We start from the raw sequence: 6,000 nt of genomic DNA, 5'->3' as shown, positions 1-6,000 counted from the left end.
TGGGAAATCAGATTGCAGCCAACCCTCGGAGGGTTGCGTTGCATGGTCAGGAGAATGCCATGTGGATGGGATATTCAGCTGCTTTTGGTTTGGCTTGTCTTTGCCATTGACTGGCTGAGACGAGTGATGCCAATGGGCCCAGAGGCTACCTGTGCCTGGTCATGGGTTGAAGGCCCAGCCCAGGTGTTTGCCCACCATCCTCAGGGAAGGGACCACAGCAAGTGGAAGATTCGCCTCTTTGGGGCCTGATAGGGAAGAGTATTATGTACAGGAGCTCTCACTCCCCCCACTGTGGGGTGGGGCAGCTGGTGAGTTTCAGGCTCTGGGAATGACATGGGAGGGGTCTCCCTGGGTCAAATGCAAGAGTGACATGGAGTGCTTGGTGAGTAGCAAAGCATAGCCCACTCTAGCTGTCTATTCGCTAGCTCCCAGGTGGAGGACTCCGTGGTTTAGAGGTGTGCCCTGATCCCGGGACCCCCTGCTGGTGGCCTGGAGTGGAGGTGCCCTCTAGGGTTCCCCCAAGAGTGGATGGGTACAGCTCCTGGGCGTAGGCTGGGTCCCTACAGATGCTCCCTGGGTGTCCCCTCCGTCCCTGCACAGGGACTATGAGGAGGTCTGGGCTCCCACACCAGTGCGGCCAACAGGAAAGACACCATAGTGACCTTGTCCTAGCTGGGGAGGGTGCCTCCCACCTGGCCCTGCCTGGCTCATGCTAACTGTCCCTGTTTCTTCCTAAGCACAGGCTGCGGCCTCCCCAGCTCCTGGGTCCTGGGCCCGCCGCCACTTGCCTCCCACCATTTTTGGCAATGGTAGAACTCACACTGGTGAGGTAATGGGATCCGGTGGTTCTAGACTTGCCAACTACGGTGCGAGGGCTCAGCAGGCAACTCTGCAGCCAGTGGATGAGGGAGGGGCCACACCACGCTGGTCTTGCTGCCCCTGCGAAGGAGGAGAGGACTCTGGTCCCCAGACTGCCAGGCAGTGGCAGAGGGTGGGTGCAGCTGGAAGTGACACTCAGTGTTTCCCTGCATCCCCCTGAGGTCACAGGTCTCCGAATCAGCTGGGGAGCCTTCCTCCGGCCCTGGGGTGGGGTGGGGCTACCAAGAGGGTTTGAGGTCCAGCCGAGGCAAGAGAGCTGGGGGAGTCAAGAGAGCTGGGGGACGGGGCTGGGCTCAGGAAGGAGGGAACATCTGGAGTCCAGGTGCCCTCACCCAGCTCTTCTCCTGGGTGATGAACGTCCTCACCCATGTTCAGGGTGGGCTCTGACGCCCTGAGGGAGGGTGTCCCTCCCTTCCACACATCACTGAGCATGGTCTCCCCTTGGGGCTATTGGCTGGGAAGATGAGGGCAGAGAGGGCTGACTGCACCCACAGGCATCCAGTCACCTTGCTGAGGCAGAAGAGGGACCGATGAGACAAAGGCCCCCCGGGGTGTGATGAGGAGTGCATTCAAGCCATTTGTATAAATGCAGGATTGGCCGCCTGGGGAGTTGGTGGCCTGTGGGCTGGATATCTGCCTTCAGCAACACCTCTCTGCTGTGTAGATGAGCTGCTGATGCCTCAGAGCCTGGTGACAAGCCTGCTCCCACCTTCCCAGAGCCCGAGGTTGCAGCAGGAGCCCCTTGAGACAGGCCAGAGGGTCAGGGACCTGGCTCTGTCAAGACAGGTGGGAGCGTGGTGGGCTGACCTCTTGGGGAGTTTCCGGTGCCTACAGAAGGCTTGGGGCAGCTGGACTAGAGCCATTAAGTGAGTGTGCATTCCGACCCACAGTGAACAGGACATATGAATGCCAAGGCCTTTCCCTGCTCCCCAGCCCCAGGTCTGACCAGCCCTCCATTTCCAGGGAGACCCCATCCCCTGCAGCTCTAGCTCTCTCTTCCCCTCACCTGCCCTCAGAGGGCCATTGGTGGTTCTGGCCCCTGGGGCTAATGGGTAGGCAGCCCGGCAGATGTCTCCACTCCAGGCTCGCCTGGCTCCAGGCGGCTGCAGCCTCTCAGGGAGAGATGGGCTGAGTAAGGAAGTCTGGGGTTCAGGAAGGAGGCTGGTGGAGGGCGACTAAGCCTGTAGCTCTTGAGAAAGAGAAGGGGAGTGTCCTCCCACAGCCTGCAACTGTTTAAAAAAACCTGATAAATTGTGTGCCAGGCCTGAGAAGGACGTGAGTTTGTTCCTCATGCCAAACATTTATTAAGCACTGACTGCATACAAGGCACTGTATACACTGGGCTATAGCCAGGAGCAGGCAGCGTGAGGAAGGGTATGAGGGGCACCTGCTGGGATGCGGTTCCTGGAGGCTGGGTGAGGCTTGGGTGAGGAAGAGGAGGAGGAGGGAGTCTGTTGGGGAAAACACAGATTTCCTTGGGGACTACGCCAGGCTGGAAGGCAGGCCATATTGTTCGTGAACCTGAGGGCAGTGGGAGCCATGGAAGGCAGAGCGGGGGTGGGATCAAGTGTATGTGGAGAATGATGGAGGGATGAGACCAGGGGCGTAGGGCCCTGGTGGGGATGTTAATCCGAGGGGGAGACAGTGGCCTGGACGGTGAAGGCATGGGGCTGGACTGGAGAGAGAAAGTACCTAGGAGCAGACTTTCTCGGAATCCCCAGGAAGGTGAGTGGGGGATCCACTGGTCTCTTGCCTAAAGGGCTCTATTCTTAACTTGAGCAACCGGACGAGGAGGGTGCATTGTGGTAATACATTCCAGTAGGCGTGATCGAGGGGCAGTCAGCTATCTGCTGATCACAGCGCCCTGTGTGCCTGCTAAATGGCGAGCGAACATTCAGGTAAGCGGCGTAATTAGAATGAATTTATAGTCAAAGCCAGTGGAGGTAAGCAGAGCAGGAGGCCAGGGTGGTACCCACCTCTGTCAGCGCCCCCCAGGAACCCATTCTTGCCTTCTCCCTGCTCCAGGCTGGCCAGTTTGGGGCTTGGGGGGCAGACGGGAATGACATTATTCTGGGGCCTTAGCGGGAAGTTAAAGAAGAAATCGGGGGGCTTTGGACAGATGTAGTCATGATAAAGCTACCAATCTTTTAGCACTCACTATGTGCTGTATTTTCATGATTTCCATTAATCCTCACACCCACAGGCCTGCCAGGATCAGGACGGAAAGCACCTTGACTGCAGCGACGAGTGGGGAAGCCGGCCATGGCCATCTGGCCCCGAAGCCGTGAACCCTGCTCTGCGCTGGCCTTCTCCACGGTGGCCCCTTTCACCGCTGCCGGGGCTCTCCCCCTGCCCTGGGAGCTGTGGCTGCTGGAGGTGGTGGAACCAGAACCAGGGCAAGTGGGGGAGGCTTCGGCACCATTGTCACTGCCGCCCCCCAGCCTGGCTCTGTTCCTGCTCCACTGGCCATCCTCTGTGCTAGTCTGACCATGGCACCTCCCTACCCCACCCCGCCCAGCGACTGACCTGTTTTGTGAGACCCCCCCGTGACCTGCCCTGCCATGCAGTCTGCCCCCTTCTCACCACTCCTGGCTTCCCTTGCTCTGCTAGGAGATTCCACACAGGTGTTCGTCCCTTCACCCTTGTCTGCGCTCTCCTACTTGTCCTTTGAATCTGCATACCCCTCCCTGTGTCCTGGCCACCTCGCTGAGAGCGTCTGCTCGTGGGTCTGCTTCCCCGTCAGCTGAAAGCTCTTTGGGGCCCAGGCCAAGTCTCACCCGTACTCGTGTGCCCAGGGCCGCACAGTAGTGCCTGGCATGTAACAGGGAGGCCCTGGAATCCAACGGGCTATTGAGTTCCAGTTTCCCATACTCTGTGTGACCTTGGGCACCTCCAGGATCCTGGTCACCCCCAGAGTCCCAATTCTTCACAAATGGAAAGGACGCTTGTGGCATGGGTAGCCGTTGGGCAAAGCTTGGCGGGCCCCTGGGGTCAGGGCCCAGCGCATGGCTCTAGCCTGGGAGCGGAGGTGGCAGGGGCCCCACCTCTTCAGGTCAAGCATTTTCAGAGCACAGTGTCCTCAAGTGAAGTGCCATCAAAACCCCCTATGATGGGCTTCTCGCAAAGGCCAGCCTTAACGCAGAAAGAGGCCGACTGCAATGAGCCATTCCTGTTGGATGCTAACGGCAAAGGGCTGGGCTTGCTGCTAGAGGCACGTCTACAGACGGGGCCTGTCCTGGCACGTACCGCTCGTCTGGGGAGGTGGGACAGGCATGGTAACAGCCCTGATGGACTGTGTGGATGGAGGACAGGTGAGTGTGGTACAGATGTAGGAGGTGCTGGGCCCAGAGGAAGGAGAGGCCCCCGGGGCTGGGGTGGTCCCACAGGCTTTGAGTGAAGGTAGCACCTGAGCTGAGCCTTAGAGGATAAGATCAGATGGACAGAGAGAGGTGGGCAGCAGCGGGCTCCAGGAGAAGGACCAAATGTGGCTCATTGGAGACTGGAAAGAACAAGCTGGAGCAAAGCGATGGCAGGAGAGTTGGGAAGGGAGTAGTTAGATAAGAATGAGTAGCCCTGGACACGCCTCTCAGTCTTTAGGGACATCCGTGCCAAGGTGTGATCTTCCCGCCCTGGTCTTTTGCCACCAGGATACACGCAGAGCATGTGGTTGACACAATCAGGACGGTACAGAGCAGTGGTCTCAGTGAGGGGTGAGTTTTGCCCTTCTGGCAATATCTGGAGACACTTGTCACAACTGGAGTGGGGGTTGCTACTGGCATCTAGTGGGTGGGGCCAGGGATGCTGCTCAGCACCCTACAATGCACAGGACAGCCCCCACAATAGAGAATGATCCAGCCCCAAATGTCAATAGAGCCGAGGTTGAGAAACCCGCGTATGGAATGACAGGTTAGAAGCAGCAAGTGGACATCTGAGAAGAAAAAGTATAAAACCGTAAAACCCTATGTTTAGGTTAGAAAAAAATGAATTGTACAAGAACGGAGGAGACAGGACTGTACTGAAATGAAGGTGGAATAAATATCTGGTTGACCGAAGCTTCACCTGGACGGCGTTGAAGGAAGGACAGCAGCAGGTCACAGGAGGTGAGCAGGCCACGTCTGTGCCTTCGTCAGGGTCCGGTACGATCTTCAGAGGGTCTGCGTCAGCGAGCTGGCCCAGGCTGAGGACCCTTCTGTGCAGTTGCTTGATCACTAGCTCAGTGATATATGTTAAAAAATATTTTTTAATCCAGCTTTTTTGGTTTTCACTGGGAGGGTCATTTAGGAAATCTAGTCCACTTTATTACTGGAAACAACTCACCAATCTCCAGGAAAAGTTGGAACTGGAGATTTTAGCTATGAAAAAGTTTGGGTGCGAATGTGAGGGCTTTTTTCAAGTATTTGAAGGAATGGAGACCTTTACAGTTCTCTGACTCCAGAATAAATGGGCAGACTTTAGAGAGAGGCAGATTCTGTTTGTCTCCCAGAACTTCCTAACTGGTAGATTGGGCCGTGACTTAAGAGGGGTAAGCTCTCCATCTCTTGGAGATGTTCCAGCAAAAATGGGTGCTGTGGGATGGCAGCCTTAGATGGGGCTGGACCAGATGCTTTGTGACTGTGCATATGCTTAAACTGACCTAAGTGGGGGTCTCTTGCACCTCCCTAAACACCCCAGCCTTGTCTAGGCATTATTAAGCTCACACTCAGATGTCTTTTTATTTTTATTTATTTTATTTTTTTTTGTGAGGAAGATCAGCCCTGAGCTAACATCCGATGCCAATCCTCCTGTTTTTGCTGAAGAAGATGGGCCCTGGGCTAACATCTGTGCCCATCTTCCTCTACTTTATATGGGACGCCGCCACAGCATGGCTTGACAAGCTGTGGGTGCGTCGGTGCGTGCCCGGGGTCCGAACCGCAAACCCGACGCTGCCAAAGCAGAGCATGCAAACTTAACCGCTACGCCACCAGGGCGGCCCCCCGAGATGTCTTTTTAAACGTATGTAAGCGCTGTTGTATGAACAAACTACAAATTAATTGAAGAGTTTTGCACTCATACTGGATGTATCTTCTCAAACAGAAAGCGAGTGGCTGTAGTGGTACAGCTGGTGGCCTCTGGGGTTTTGTT

This window comes from Diceros bicornis, chromosome 3, assembly GCF_020826845.1.
Source record: "Diceros bicornis minor isolate mBicDic1 chromosome 3, mDicBic1.mat.cur, whole genome shotgun sequence".
Lineage (NCBI taxonomy): Eukaryota > Metazoa > Chordata > Mammalia > Perissodactyla > Rhinocerotidae > Diceros > Diceros bicornis.
This window is presented reverse-complemented; position numbering follows the sequence as displayed.